The 16,775-nt window shown below is 43.0% G+C and overlaps 1 pseudogene; it reads right to left on the bottom strand.

Moving 5' to 3' along the window:
* Positions 1-1,046: 1,046 nt before the first annotated feature.
* LOC117801777 lies at positions 1,047-1,204 on the bottom strand (annotated as a pseudogene).
* Positions 1,205-16,775: the final 15,571 nt, after the last annotated feature.

The raw sequence follows: 16,775 nt of genomic DNA, 5'->3' as shown, positions 1-16,775 counted from the left end.
TGGGGCTCTGGGCTCTGGGTGTTGACAGGACCTCCACAGAGTTGCCCTTGGTGGGTTGGAAAACTGACCATAAAGTCCGGAAGTATGGTAGAGTCATAAACCTGGCTTTAAATCCCAGCTGTGCCATGTACCAGCTGGGCAAATTACATATGCCAGAAGGTCAGCTGTAAGATGTGGAAAGCATTTATATAAACAGCCTAGGATATTGCCTAGGATATTGCCAGAAGTGGAGACTACTGGAGGCTAGTTCCATTTTCTAAGGTCACTCAATTCGTCTTATTCCAACTATCTCCACTCTTTTTCTCCCTAGATAGTTTGGAGGAGGATCATGAATGTGAAATAATTTAATTCAACCAATTAAAAACAGTGATCAAAGTCTACCAAGTGCCAGACTCTGTCAATAGAGGACTGAACAAAACAAAATGAGTACACAGTGCTAAGTGTTATGAAGGACGTGGAGGATAAGGTAACAGAGCATGAGAGTACCAGGAGAGAAGACAGAACATCAGAGGGGCTCTGAGAAAGGTCCAACCAGGTAACATTTGAGCAGACATCTACTGAGCTGGAGGGAGCCAGTCCCATTGGGAATTGGCAAAACGTCGTTGGTCCATGCAGCTGGAATGCATGCATAGGCTCTGAGGCAAGAACAATTTCACCTGGTCAAGGGTCAGCAAGGAGGCCAGTGGGCGGGAGGAGAGTGAGCCGAGGAGATGAGGTCAGAGAGGGACCAGATCCTAGCGACCTCTATGGTCCAGATGTAATTTAGCACCTTCATGGTACACAGGGGGTGGAAGAGGCCAAGGACTCCGAAAGAGACCTGCTCACGGCCACAAGCAAGTCCAAGCTCATCTAGTAGTAAGACCTCAACTGGGGCTACTGTGTGACTCACTCTAGCAGGCGCTGCTCACACTGTAGTCCCTGGAGTTCTGCAAGGTGTAATTTGTGCAGCGGTACGATCCCCTAACTTCTGCTCCTGTGCTGTGTCACTTCCCTTTTCTTTTTCTTTTTTTCTTACCCAAAATGGGTTTATTGGGATGGTTTCCCACTCATCTTGATTGAGAGGGCTGCCTCTGTCTGAAGCAGCCACCTTCTGCAAGCCTTGCCTTTCCTCCTGCAGGCTGGCAGAGGAGAATGGAGCAACTGCTGTTTGTGCCTGGCTACAGATGGGGGTGAGTTCATAGCATGCTGGGCACTTCACATCCATGAAGGCTAGGAACCATGGCTGACGCTTGCATGTTTCTTCTTCTCTTCTGGAGAGGGATGAAGATCTTTGCAAGAGGCATGTTCTTACAGGAGGTCATCACTGCCAGCAAGGTTACTCTCCTTTTCAAAGGAAGGGGTCTTCATTCTGAGTGCCAGCTGCCAGTTAGACCCTGAACAAGCTAGTAGCCCATGTTCACAAAAGGCAAAATGACTGTGCTCTCTTCCCCTCAGTTGGGTCCAGTGGAAAGGACACAGAGTTGGAAACCAAAAAGGACTTGGCTCTCTCATCTCCTGTTTTGTGAATTTTGGCAAGCCTCTCAGCCTTTCTGGCCTCAATTCCTCACCTGAAGGGAAATGCAGGGGAGAGTTTTACCGCTGAGAGGTTTGTGCTGTTCGAGCTTCCTCTAGCTGAGCGAGAGCACCTAAACTTACTTGTCTTGATTGTCGACACTAGGTGGCGCTGTGCTCTGTGCTTTTCAACTTGCAACTCTTGGTTTGCAGTGTGCATTAATATTGGCCAGCAAATTCTGTGTCATTTATTTTCTTAAGTCTAAACAGTTTGTGGAATTCCAACCCAACAGTATCTGTTGCTGCCACGAGCAAAGAAGGAAAGAAAACAACATGCTGTTTAGGCCCCAGGGAGCAAGTTGTAAGGTAAAATGCCCTTCTGATTGTGCCCACATCCTGTCAAGCTAAAATGAGATTGTCGACAAGGCCACATTCCAGACAAGATGGCTTGTGTCAGCACTCTGTCCTTTGCGTGTAGTTGACTGTGGTTGGGGATTTGAGGCCGGATGCTGCCACTCCACAGAGCAGATTCTTTTACCTGCTCAGAGCCTCAGTGTCTTCATCTATACAGTGTCCTTTCAGGTCAAACACTGTGTGATGGGGCAAGGCCTGGGATAATTCTGTTACTGATGAAAAGAGCCCAAGCGGAGTTCTTGATAAGCCCTTGGTAATAGTATCCGAAAGCCGCCCGTTGTGTGTATTAGGTAAAGAATACAGATTTGGAGTCAAGAAACTTTGTGTTCTTATTCCAGCACCACTACTTCCTACTTGAATAACAGACTCGGCCCCTCTGATCCTCTTTCCTCCTCCATGACATGAGGATCGTGGCAGTGCCCACCTCATGAAGAGGGGCTGAGGCTTAACTGACGTCCAAGCTCAGGGCCTGGCATGCAGCAGGGGTTCAGTACATCGTTGTTTCCTTTCATTAAACCAGCAGCTCCATATAATGTGCTTCCTTTCTCCTGCCTTTCAGGCCTCTGTGGTTGGTCCACAGTGCAAAAAGACCACTTGTAAATACTTATCTGTCTTTATAACAGGGATCAAAGTCGTTTTTATGAGTCCATAGTTTCTGCCTTGCTGAGTCCACCACATTTAAAAACTAATCTCATTGATCTGTTCTCACATTGTTTTTCCTTTATGGTTTTTTTAGGCTGAGGATTGCTAGAAACCGGGTCAGATAAAAGCTGATCATGATAAGTATTTGGAAATCAGGTGAGAAGGACCAGGGGACTTCCCTTTTGCAGAGTCTTGACCCTCCCTGTCCTTTGTTCTCAATAGTGTTTTTCACAGTTCAACTTTAGGATATAAGAGAATTGACTGGAACCAGCTCAGTGAACAAGGTCACCCAACAACATCACGAGATGATGACATCACTGTCAGCTCCTGCCCAGGAAAAACCCAGGGCTCAAATGACGGAGGGAAAGGGCAGGTCATCTTCATGGCAGGTTGACAGAGCTAGTTGCAGGCCACCATCAAATATCAGGCCTGGGAGTGTTGCTAAAAATTGCCCAGGGGCCACACCTGCCTCTGCTCAGTTTGCCCTGGGTAGACTTGCTGCCCTCACATGCTCAGGACAACAGAGTATCACCAATAGGTTTTTTTCCATTTCCTAGAAGAAAGGTTACCAACTGCCAGAATGAAAATAGAATGTGAATAGTGTCACAGGAATCCTGTCCAATCCAAGCACACTCATATTGTGCAATGGCCTTGAGGGGTTAGAGCAGATAAGCAAAATCTCAAAGTTATTATCACTTTGTTGGACTTGACATCTCAGAAGGCCCCTCGCCATCCCCTCTCTCCAGGCTAGTTATGTTTCTGCAATGCTACGTATCAAGTGAATCATGTTTTTAGTGCCCTAGAGGGACACTAGTACTTAGGTCAACCCGACGCAAGAACCCTCACGTCAAGAATCTTTGTGTTAAAACGAGTAGTTTTTCCCAACTTTGTCCATTTCCCAGGTTTGTGGTTTTATACATTTTCTTTTCTCTTTTTTTTATTCTTGGATTGAATTCTTCTTTATTATTCTTAATGGTATGATATAGTTTTCCATATGGTAGTGATATACTCATGGTAAGTTTCCTGAAGAACAAATAAAAGTTTAACAAGTTGAAGAATTCAGTGCTTTGCAAATTTGTCTTTCACATACATGATGAATATTACTTTTTTAAAAAAAGTTGTGGTAAAAAACACATAACATAAAATTTACCATCTTAACCATTTTTAGGCAGTAGTGTTAGGTATACTCACATTGTTGTGCAATATACGTTAGTTTTCTTAAAGCAAAGGACTCCTAGATGTCTTTATCAATAATTAGAGACATCCCCTATCCTCCAGGTCCTCCAGTCACATAATACTTTATTACTGTGCCTGAACTTACCTTTAAAGGATTTCAAAACCTTGGACAGTAATTCTAAACAAAATCCATGGGCAATACTTAAAATAGGTGTGTGGGGGGCATTTAGAGAAGGCTGTGAAGCCATTTCATAATTTATTTGTCACAATCCAAACTGATTTGGGTAGAAGGGCCTGGCAAGAGAGCTGACCTCAAGAATGTTGGATGGGGGTCATGATTAAGGCATTCAGGTCACGTCAGCCTTGCTGAAAGCCTCCAGTGGCTCCACATCTCACCACAGAAACCTCTGCACGCACGACCTATCTCATCCCCTCCTCATCTCATTCCTGCCTACCTTTCTGACCTACCTTCTGCTCGGCCACATTGGCCTCCTTGATGGCCCTCGAAAATGTCAAGCTCATTCCTTCTTAAAGGCCTTGTATTTACCTCTACCTCTTCTAGAACAGTCTTCTCAACTTTTGCTAAGCAATAGAACCACTTATGGAGGTCATAACATTCTCAATGCCCAGGCCACATCCTATACCAATTAAATCATAATCTCTGGGGCCTTAACGGTCAGTATTTAAAAAGAAAACAACCCAGGAATTCCTATGTGTAGCTATGTTTGAGAACCAGTGTCTAGATTAGTGGTTCTTGAAGTGTCCCAGACCAGCAACAGCAGCATCAGTACATGCCTTAGTTTGAGAACCGTTGCCCTACATCCTTGGTGCGCAAGATGTGGCTTATGGACCAGCTGTGTCAGCATCACCTGGAAGCTTGTTAGAAAAGCAGAGTCTCTGATACCATCCCAGCTCATAACCCGACCAACTGAATCAGAATCTGCACTTTTAACGTTATCCCCAGTAACTCCTAGGCACATTAAAGTTTGAGAAGCTTTCTACCTCTGTCCCCTGAGAGAGCCTCGGAGCAATGACACACTGGTAGCAGGAGCCCACCTGACACCCAGATTCTAAATCTCAGATTCTAAATACCTTTTAACATCGAAGGGAACTGGGCTCATTGGAGAAAAGGCTGATTCCAGGCCTAGTGCCAGGAAGGTGCAAGATGAGCCTGAAATATCTTGTGCCAGAAAGCAAGGAAATTCTTGAAGGATGATGGAACACATCAGAAAGACACAGGGGTCGGTTGAAAGGGGCTCTCACTGGCCAAATCTGAGAAGAATCTAGTAATAGTGGATTATAACCTATTGAATAAAATAAAAACTGATGAGTTTGTAGTGTTACAAGAAACAGATGATCATATAGGTAAGTAAGACCGAAGGAACAGCTCTTCCTTCCAATAGAATGTTAACAATAGGTAGAGCAGGAAAGATGGAGTAAGAAAATCATTCATGAATGCTGAAACTAATGGGTGAAAGTTTGAGGACAGAATGTTTATGTTCTAAAAGTACCTCCCCACAAATGACTTGGTTACAGAGGGGAAAATAGTAACTTGATCTGGAGAAAGCTGGCAGAGACCATCTTCACCCAAGAGTCAAAGTTAACATCACCCATATTGGGATGGACCAACACCACAGGCCTCCTGCTACAGTGCACTGCGGAGGGCATGGCATTACTTCTGCCAAAAAAGGCATTAACTCAATCTACTCCTCAAGAAGCATCAAGAAACCCAAGGGGAACATTCCATAAAATAACTGGCCTGGACTCTGAAGAAATGTCAAGGTCAAGAAAGACAGCAGCTAAGGAATTGTTCCAGATTAAAGGAGACTAAAGAAGCATGAGAATTACATGCAGTTTGGGATCTTGGTCCTGGAAAAATGTATGTAATTTCAAAAGGTTATTGTTGGAGCAACCAATGAAATTTAAATACGGATGGTGGTTACGTAAGAGAATGTTCTGATTTTAGGAAATACATCCTGAAGAATAGGGTAACAGGGCCGTGTGTTTGCATTATGAACTCTCAAACAGTTCTGAAAAAGTATGTGTGTATGTGTAAAAGTATGTGTATATATTATATATTTATACAGAGGAATAGAGGCGAGAGAGTGGGGCAAACGTAAACAATTGGTGAATCTAGAAGATGAGAGTTCCTTGTACTGTTTTGGAGCTTTTCTGTAAGTTTGAAATTATATTGAAATAAAAATCATGTCCCCCCTTCCCCTTGAAATAAGACCCGTGGGAGCACACACCAAAATAAACCAAGGAAGAAGCAGTATTCCAAAACACTTGCTTCCAAATTCAGTTTGACTCTGTCCTTCCGGTCATTCAGGTCTCTGTTCCTCCGTTACCTCGTCAGAGAGGCCCTGGCTGGTCACCTCCTCTAACCTTGCCCCCTACCACCACTGTCAGACCCTGTCTATCACATTACCTGCTTTCGTATGCTCACAGCACTTTGTTAGCATGTAAAATTATCCTTGTTTATATATTTGTCCACTCCTTTCTTGTCTCCCCCCACTAGAATGTAAACTGCGTAAGTATAGAGATTTTTTTTTTCTGTCTTAATACATCCCCCAGTACAGTGCCTAACATGTAAGAGGCACCTTGGGGGTTTACGTTAAATGAATGAACAAGCAAACAGATCTCTATGTCTGAGTCTCCGTTTTCTCATCTGCAGGACAAGGGGCCTCTATAATTCAAAACCCAGACACTTTCCCAGCCCTGACACCGACAGTCTGGCAATGTAAGAGCTACTGTTTAATGAGCATCTGAAATGTCCTATGCTTTTATTTTTTAAGATTTCTTTTTTTAGAAGTAATCTCTGTACCCAAGTGGGGCTTGAACTCATAACCCCGAGATCACGAGTCACATATTCTACTGACTGAGCCAGCCAGGCGCTCCGAAAATGCCCTAGGCTTTTATTGACAAGCTCCCCTTTAACCTCCATATGACTCTGCAGCACTGGCGATGGTACCCTTGTTCTACTGATTCGTCTGGCAGGTGCAGACTGAGTGCCAGTTGTCTACGAGGCACAAAGAAAATAACACAACAATCACCTGCCTTACTCTCCTGTGGCATGCTGCATTAGCAAGAGCTGACCGAGATAACCAAGGCTCAGAGAGGGTGCCCAAGTTGCTGTTGTCACACGGCCAGCACAGGAACAGCTGGGAAGGGGACCAGCCTCTCCATCCAAAGCCCAAGCTCTCCAACTGTGGCTGACGAGCCACCACAAGGGGAGGGAAGCTGCTGTGAGTCAGTCCACTCTTCAGGCGGCTCCCTCAGAGCCGTCACACCACCCGTGTCCCGTGACCGCGACACTAATTCTCACTGTGCCCCTTTCGTTGGCACAGAAACAGGGCGTGCTATATCTTAGCCATTTCTGATTACGTTTTTGATTATTCCATGGCCTCTTGGTCCCATTTACTTCAGATAAGCAAGAGACTGTTCTGCTCACTGGGCAAAGGTCAAGATAAATTCAGTCTGAGAAATCATCTAAGTTGGGGTTGTGATCAAATAACCTTGCCAGAAAAATAACCAAAAAAGCAAAAACTGAGAAACAAAATAAAAACCCACTTCAAAAAATGTTTAATGAAGAGACTGAGCATGAAGAATTAAAACAATGTAAGGGAGTGGAAAAACTTCCTGAAGGGTGTTTAATTTTTCTTCAGCTCATTGATCCTTTCCCTCCTTGAAAGCTTTCTTTGCCAATTAATCACTCAACTCATTACCAGGCCCTGTTTCCCTGTTTATAATTTGGGGCCTCAAGAATCCCTGTGTAAGGACCACAGTAAATTTCCCTGGTTAGCAAGACAAACATTTATCTTAGAGGATCAATTACTACGCTGGGAGGTCTCGGATTCCTGGGATTTAGTGCATGCTTTTGCCCTTGATTTGTTGGGTGACCTTCGCTTCTCTGCCTTGGTTTTTGAAGCTACAGAAGAAAAACAATGTTACCCCCTGAGTCGTGTCCTGAAATTGCTCTGGGTTCCCTGTTGGAAAGTAGAAGAGGGTATTTGGTCAAGGATATGATTTATCTATGCCCATAAATGCTCTCCTTCTTCTGGAAGTTAGCTAATTATGTTTAGAATTGAAAATGCATTCTCTGTGGGCATCTAAAGTAGATTCCTTATGGGAATGTCTAGCGGATGGGTGAATAAAAGAGACACATTAACAGAGTTTTGTTATTCCAAAGGAAAATGTCATATCTCCATTTTTTGTGGTCACAAAGTTCAGAGTTGGGGAGGGGGTGGACAAGAAAACAGTATTGTTCTTTGGAACTACGACTCACAGATTGCTTACCCATGAGAAGCTTTTTTGTTGCAGTTGAGTGACCTTTTTTCAAGTGAGCCAGGCAGTTAACTGACCACTGGGTGGATGATGAAATGACCCACCTTTGCATTTAGTGAGTTCCCCATCATTAGAGGTAAATAAGAATAGGCTGGATGTACTCTCAGCAGGGGGTGGGGTAGAGAAAGGTCAAGCACCAGGAGAGAGCTTCAACTACGTAACATTCATTCTCATCCAACCCTGAGTCTTAGGGATTTTGGTCCCTTTCAGTGTCCACAGGCTCTTCTGAATAGACGGAGCTGTGCGGCAGCACATGGGGGCAAAGGTGGTAACAGGTGAGATCATGGGTAAATTTGAGATTCAAATCACTCAAAGAAAGGATGGCTTTATATCCACCACAAAGCATGAACTAGAATTAGGATCCCAGGAGAGGAGGCTAAGTAGGGTATTGTGTATTTGAGGACACACCTTTCAACAGGGAATGCTGCATGGACCATGAACTCCAGCCTAAAAGGAATTTGGTGTTGCCACTGAACTCCCTCTGGAGCTCCCTCTGGAGCTTTCGGCCGTAGAAGCCCCATCACTGATTGGAGGAGGACCCCCAGTGTCGAAGATCTAGAGAGGGTGAGCACAGTGGTGGAAATTGGGGCAATATCGGCTTTTAATCAGGCGCTTATTTTTAGAATGAATAACCACAATAACAATAAGAGCTGCCGATTAGTGATCATCTGCCATGTGCAGGCATGATGCATGGCTTGCCTCACCTGCACAATTCTTCAAGCCAGGTGCTATCTGCCTATTTGACAGATGGGGAAACTGAGGCATGTAGTGAGAGGAAGTGCCTTGCGTTGCCAATGGCAGTGCCAGTACTCAAACTCAAGCCTGTCTGACTCAAGGTTCATGTTCTTTGTGTTGTGTACCCCAGCCTTCATTTAAAGGTAGGAATTTAATTTAAAAATATGTATATAGGTAGAAATTATTAACTCCATTTTTGCTGATAGAAAAACAACTCAGAAAGTGGAGGGAACATCAGACAAATTGAAATTCGACTGGCTCCAGATCTCTGCCAGATGGCCTGTGAGAGGAAGAGTTGTACCTTGTAGAATGCCAAAACTGGGGGACTGCCCCTAAGGTTGGCTGATGACATGCCTTCAGTCTGCGAAGGAGGACCTGCCCCGGCGGTAGAAGTGAGCAGCTCAGGAGCACGAGGCAAGGAGATGGCAGGCAGGACAAAGAGCCCCCATCTCCGGGCTCCCAGGATGTGCTGAGTGAATTGCTTTCAGGTAGATCTGTGCCAACCTCCCTCTGTCTTCGGGCCTGGTAGGGATGCCCTGCCCTGAGGCTGGGATGGAGGCGTGTCCGTTACCTCAGAGGTTATCCCGAGCGGCTAGGGTAGTAGGGGCTGAATGTCTGACGGGGAAGCTGACTCCCTGTGTGAGGATGTGAATCAGCAGGCAGGGCCCTGGGATCAAGGTCACCCGCCAGCAGTTGTGCACACTGGTGAATCTGGGAAAGCTGGGGCGAATCAGGTGAGGGGCAGGCAACAAAAGCAGGACTTTATTTGGGGAGGTAAGGCATTCTTCTCAGATGCCCCTGCTCATCCCGCACCTTCTTGTAAGGGTCTGCCTGTAGTGTGAAGCCTCCCTGAATCTATCTGAACTCGCTTCTCCCCTTCTGGCTGCAAGGGCCATAATGCTGACTGCTGTTTCTAGAAGCCACTTAAGTGCCAGGCCCTAGGCTTGACACTCTGCCTGCAAAATCTGACATTTATTTTCCAGCAATCCTGGAATCGTGTGCAATCCTGTGATCGTGTTGTAACGAGCTAAGGCTCAGAGAAGTTAAGTGACTTGCCCAAGCTCGCACAGCTGATAAGTAACAGAATCAGAATGGCAGCTCTATTAGTACAGGGACTTTTAAATCATTGTTTGCTGCTATATTCCCAACACTTAGCACATAATGGTCACCCAATATTGATGCAATGTCTGACTCCAATGCCACATACCTCACTTCCTCCTGAAAACACACATGATGGGAAATTGCAGATCTGAGTGAAAATAGGCTTAGAGGACTTCAGTCAAGAATAAATCCATGAAGTCCTTTTCTATAGGTACTTTTCATACTCACCAAAATATGAAAGTAAAGAAAGCTCCCTGAAGAGAAGGTCAATTGCGTTGTATGCAATTTTACAGTTCGTAATAGGGGCTGGTATGGAATTAATCTCTTCCCCAGGCAGGTTCAGGGGGTTGCTTGTTAGTTCATTGGCCTGTTTGCTTTCCTGTAGACAACATGCACACCACCAGGCATTTGTTCAAATGCCATTTGATCTCTAAAAGTTCAAAGCCATTATGATTTTACAACTCAGAGTCTCTAAGTCACTGTCTTCCAGTCATGAATTTATGACTTTATATTCAACACAGACTCTGGTGGTACAGGATGGGTAATCTCTGCATCCTGAAATTTCCGTAAAGGAAACTCAGAGCAGGGTCAGTGTTCAATAGAGCTCCCTCTGTTGGCCAGCATGGTCCAAGTTCATGAATGTTCTGTTTATTGGATCATTACCATCCATTCTGCTCATGAACTCTCATTTTCAGCAACTGGAATTCTACAAATTACAACAGAACTGCATCTAAACTTTACTGACTGTAATTGTTTTTTTGCTTTCATGATTCAGAATGTAGCTTAGCATCTCACAGAGCCCTAAGTCAAAATAATGAATTTTGAATTAAAACTTCTCAAACCTGAAAGGGATCCTGCAGATCCCCTCATCTAACTTTTCCCAAATTCTGTTTCACAAAACAACTCCCCCAGAAGACAGTGCACCCAGAAGGAGTTCCTGTGTCAAGTAAATTTGGGAACTCTGGTCTCTACCTCCCTGTATGGGAGGAGTTGTAAGGCACAAGAGCAGACCGAAGTTTCCAAGAAGTCCTGTGGTAAATATACTTTTGTTTAACTTTGTCCTACCCAGTGTTACCAAAATTACTGGACCCAGCTGGGGTGAGGGGTGTTTTCTCCTTTTTTCAAACTTCTGAAAAATGTCTGCTGGAAAACATTTTGGGAAATATCACTCTAGTCAGACACCCCCCTAGCACACCTACCAATTTTGTAGATGCAGAAAGTGAGGTCCGAAGAGGGGAGGAAAGGGACCTGCAGTTATGCGTAGTTAATGTGATAGTGTTGTAGGAGCCCCTACATTTCTTCACTCCTAGTCTCAGAATTCTTATCAGCCAGCCCCCAAGTTAGACTGGCAAATGGCTGGAACAGAGATAGCCAGGTAATCAAGTATGCATTGACCTAACTTCTACTGTACAAATAAACTGGTTTTGAAGCTTATTGTATTGAACAAGATAATGATGGAATAAGACAGCTTTGAGGCCATCCTAAGCGACTCTCTCCATTTGCAAGTACAAGGCCCTAATATGGCTACTTCACCTCTCATCCATCTGTAGATTACTTTTCAGAAAGCAGATTTGGAGTAGTTGGAAGATGAGGCAGGGATAAGAAAGCCATCACGTCATCAGCCCTGTTGGAGTGACTGATTATTACTGTTCATAATAGTAATCGTAGCCACTTACTGATGGGGGCAGTCCACTTCGGTGGTGACAGTGAGCTTGAGAGCCACACGCACTGGGTTTGAATCCATCATGGATTAACTGTGTGATCTTGGACAAGGAACTTAATCTCTCAGGGTCCCTGTTTCTCACTGTGAGAAGGAAATAATAATAGACCTACATTTTCCTGGCACTGCACTCAGAGGATTAGATGCCATGATTTCTTCGCAGAGAGTATGGGGTAACAAACACAATAGTTCCTGTCTTCGATAAAGAGGTTTTCCAAAAGACTCACAGAGGCTCGCCTGGAGACTATCTCTCGTAAACCCTGGAGGAGTTTGAGCAGACAGCCCAGGAAGCGCCTATAGTTTGCCATGCAGCAGTCATAGTGGGGAGGGGGGTAAATGAATTAGGGCAAAGTGAAGAGATGCTTAATCTACACAGAAGATTAAGGGCATATTTTTTTTAACAATAATTGAGGGAAAGAGCGTTATAGAAGACAAATAGATTGTATTAAACAGGATTCTTTTCATTGGCAATTGGCAAAAAACAATTCCAACTGGCTTAGGGGAAAAAATGAGCGGGGGTAGCTGATTGTAGATCTGACCGCCGCCAGGAGCTCAAGCAAGAACACCAGGAATCTGCCCTGCTCCATCCCTGGCTCTGCTTTACTTGCTGTTGACTCTGTTCTTAGCCAGGTGCTCCCTTCGTGGTGGCAAAGTGGCCACAGCAGCACCAAGTGGACATTCTACAGTTTAGCCATCCTGCCTCTTGCCCAAAATTTCAACCCAACTCCCTGGGTTTATGATGGGCCTGGCCCAGGTCACGTGCCCCTTTCAATTACCGGGCCTGAGTCACTTGCTTCCTCTGGGAAATGGAGCAGATGTGGGTCTGAGACCATGGCCACATGGCCTTTAGTTCCTCCTATTTCTTTCAGTTTCCTGATCCTTGTGTCCATCTTCAGTTGGCCCACACCTTTCCAGGCTTCACAACCACACCTCATCCTGGCCCCAGGGAAGAAATGGCCACATCATCTAGAGGGGTCTTCTAAACTGACTTGGGCCTCTCTGTTGGCTCACAAGTAGATTCGGGAGACACCAGTTCAGATAGAGGGAGGCAGTGTGGTGTGTGATCCTAGGATGGCAGAGGAGTTTTTATCTTCTGTGCCAATGACAATTAAGAGTGGCTGTCTAAGAGAATGCAGAGTCTAGACTCAGAGGGAAAGAAAGCCATGATTGATTAATAATGTCTGCCAGGAGCACTAAAGTAGGTAATTGTGGCAGACATGCCATGTGTTTGCCAAGCTTCATTAAAGAAACGGCATGAATCACAGAGTGAAACAGCCCTGTTCATGGTCACCTTCACCTCTTAGTCCTGTGATCACAATTCAGTGACTTAGCCTTACAGGCAACAATTCCCCATTTGCACAGTGAGGTTGTTTATCTTGAAGAGCTTCTGCAAGAACCAATAGAGATGGTGTACGTAGGTGCGGATCGTGCTGTACCACCAACGGAGACTTGGGTTTTTAACAGAGGTAGAAAGTCAGCCCATTTTTCCAGGGGCCTCCCTCTCAAAAATGCTAGAATTGCCATCTTGGTTAGGAAGATTCTCATGGGTTTGAACCTCTTTTTTGAAAGATACACTCTTGGTTCCTTATCCTTATCTCAACAAGCCTTGATAGTTCATTGCATCTAGGTGCAACTTCCAACAGCCAGCATCTACTTCTCATCGCCTTTCCTGCCAATAGCACCTCAGCCAACACCACCATATGAGAACTTCCAAGGGGTCTGACTTATCTTCCTAAGATCCCACATTACCTTGTCTTATACCAAGGAACCCACTTAACGGGAAAGGATGTATGACAGTGGGCACAGGATCACAGGACCCATTGATCTTCCCGTGGAATGTATCCCTGGAAGCTACTGTTGGCCTGCTAGAAGGTTGGAAGGGCATCTTAAAAGCAAAGTTAAGATGCTAGCCTAGGAGTGATATCCTGTAAGATAGGGGGTGCTGTATTTTTTATTATGGTAAAAGTCACAAAACATAAAATTCACCATTTTAGCCTTTTTAAAGTTACAATTCAGTGGCTTTTAGTACATTCATAATACTGTGTAGCCATCACCACTATCTAATTCCAGAACATTCTCATAACCCCCCAAAAAGACCTCATATGCATTCAGCAGTCAGTCCTCATTTCCCTCTCTCACCCCAGCCCCTAACAACTAATTTGCTATCTGTCTCTGTGGATTCACCTATTGTGGACATTGTATATAAATGAAAAAATATAAGATGTGGGGTTTTTTTGTGTCTGGCTTCTTTCACTTAGCATAATGTTTTCAATGTCCATCTATGTTGAAATCAGGTCAGTATTTCACTACTTTTTATGGCCCAATAAATTCCTGCCAATTGGCAGGAAATAAATTCCACTGTCTGGATATACATTTTGTTTATCCATTTACCCACTGATGAATATTGGGTTGTTGCTGCCTTTTAGTTATTGTGAGTAGTGCTCCCAAGAAACCTTTGTAGAAGTTTTTGTTTGAACATCTGTTTTCAGTTATTTTGGGTATATACCTAAGAGTAGAATTGCCAGATCACATGGTAATTTTATGTTTAACTTTCAGAGGAACAGCCAAACTCTTTCCCAGAAGCTGCACTATTTTACATTCCCACCAGCAACGTATATTAAGAGTTCCAATTTCCTGATTTCTTTGCCAATATGTGTTATTTTTCATCTTTTAAAATTATAGCCATCCTAGTGGGTGTGAAGTGGTATCTCATTGTGGTTTGGATTGGTATTTCTCTCATGACTAGTGACAATCAGCATCTTTTCATATGCTTATTGGCCATTGCTATATCTTCTTTGGAGAAATGTCTATTCAAGTCTTTCACCCATTTTTTTAATTGAGTTGTTTTGTTGTTGTTGTTGAGTTATAGGACTTCTTTATGTATTCTAGATATTAATGTCTTATGAGATATGTGGTTTGCAAATATTTTGTCCCATTCTGTAGGTTACCTTTTCAACTTTCTTGATTATACTCTTTGATACACAAAAGTTTTCATTTTGATGAAGTTCAGTTTATCTGTTTTTCTTTTGTGGCTCATGCTTTGGTGCCATGTCTAAGAATTTATTGCCAAATCCAAAGTCATGAAGATTAACCCCTGTGGTTCCTTCTAAGAATGTTATAGTTTTAGCTCTTATGTTTAGGTCTTGGATCCATTTTGAGTTAGTTTTTAAATATTATGTGAGGTAAGTATCTAACTTCATTCTTTGTATGTGGGTATCTAGTTGTTCCATCGCCACTTGTTGAAAAGACTATTCTTTCTTGGATTAGGGTCTTGGAACCCATGTTAAAAATCAGTTGACCATGGATTTATGGATTTATTTCTAGATTCTCAATTCTATTTTGCACCGATTGTTAGGTCTATCCTTATGCTGGTAGAATACTGTTTTGATTACTGTAGCATTTTAGTAAGTTTTAGAGAAGTGTGAATTCTCCATCTTTGTACCTTTCTCAAGATTGTTTTGGCTATTCAGAGTCCCTTGTAATTAATTACATATGCATTTTAGGATCATCTCATCAATTTCTACAAATCAAGTGGTTGGAATTTGGGCAGAGTTTTCACTGAGTCTGTGATCACTTTGGGGAGTATTGCCATGTTTGGCTGCCTTTTTTTCTTGACTAATTGCCCTGGGTAGAACTTCCAATACAATATTGAATAGAAGTACTGAATAGAGGGGGCGCCTGGGTGGTGCAGTCGTTAAGCGTCTGCCTTTGGCTCAGGGCATGATCCCGGCGTTCCGGGATCAAGCCCCACATCAGGCTCCTCCACTAGGAGCCTGCTTCTTCCTCTCCCCCCCCCCCCCTGCTTGTGTTCCCTCTCTTGATGGCTGTCTCTCTCTGTCTAATAAATAAATAAATAAATAAATAAATAAATCTTTAAAAAAAAAAAAAAGGACTGAATAGACATCCTTGTGTTGTTTGTGATTTTAGAGAGAAAGCATTCAGTCTTTCCCCATGAAATATGATGCTAACTGTGGGTTTTTCATAGATGACTTTAATTTTTCCTTTATTATGTTGAGGAATTTCCCTTCTCTAGCTACTTTCTTGAGCATTTTTTATCATGAAAGTGTGCTGGGTTTTATAAAATTCTTTCTCTGCATCAACTGAGATGATCACAGGTTTTTTCGTTTCATTCTATTAATATGGTATATTATATTGACTAATTTTTGTATGTGAAACTACTCTCCCTTTCCTGGGATAAATTCACTTGGTTATAGTATATAATCCTCTGTATATGCTGCTAAAATCTGTTTATTAGTATTTTGTTGAGGATTTTTTGCATCCATATTCATAGGGATATTGGTCTTTAGTTTTCTGTTCTTTGATGTCTTGTTGGGTTTTGCTATCAGAATAATGCTGGCTTCATAGAATGAGTTAAGAAGCGTTTCCTCTTTGATTGTTTAGAAGAGTTGAGTGAGAAGGATTGATGTTAATTTTTGAAACATTTGGTAGAATTCACCAATGAAGCTATCTGATCCTGAGCTTTGCTTTGTTGGAAATTTTTAATTACAGATTTAATCTTTTTGTTTGTTATGGGTCTGTTGAGAGTTTCTATTTCTTCTTGAGTTACTTTTGGTAATTTGTGTTTCTAGAAGTTTGTCCATTTCATTTAGATGATCTACTTTGTTGGCATGCAGATGTTCATTGTTTTCTCTTATCCTTTTTCATTTCTGTAAAGTTGTTTGTAATGTCCCTACTTTCATTCCTGCTTTTGGCAATATGGCTCCACAGTCCAGACTCTTTTTTTTTTTTAATGTTATGTTAGTCACCATACAATAAATCATTAGTTTACAGTCCAGACTCTTAATCACCGTGTTGTTTGTTGTTTCCATTTGCTTTTGGTTATTTGAGTCTCTCTCTCTCTCTCTCTCTCTCTCAGTCCCCCCCCCCTTCCTTAGTCTTGCCAAAGGTTTGTCCATTTTTTAAAATTGTTTCAAGGAACCAGCTTTTGATTTCATTGATTCTATTTTTCTATTCTCGATTTCATTCATCTCTGCTCTTCATTATTTTCTTCCTTCTACTTGTTTTGGTTTAGTTTCTTTTCTTTTTCTAGATGGTTCATAGTGTTGTTCAAGCCTTCTATCTCTTTTTTATCTTTTCTCTAGTCATTCTGTTCATTATGGAAAGTGAAGTGTTGAAATCTCCAATTATTGTA

The sequence above is a fragment of the Ailuropoda melanoleuca genome, chromosome 4 (assembly GCF_002007445.2).
Source record: "Ailuropoda melanoleuca isolate Jingjing chromosome 4, ASM200744v2, whole genome shotgun sequence".
NCBI lineage: Eukaryota > Metazoa > Chordata > Mammalia > Carnivora > Ursidae > Ailuropoda > Ailuropoda melanoleuca.
This window is presented reverse-complemented; position numbering and strand designations above follow the sequence as displayed.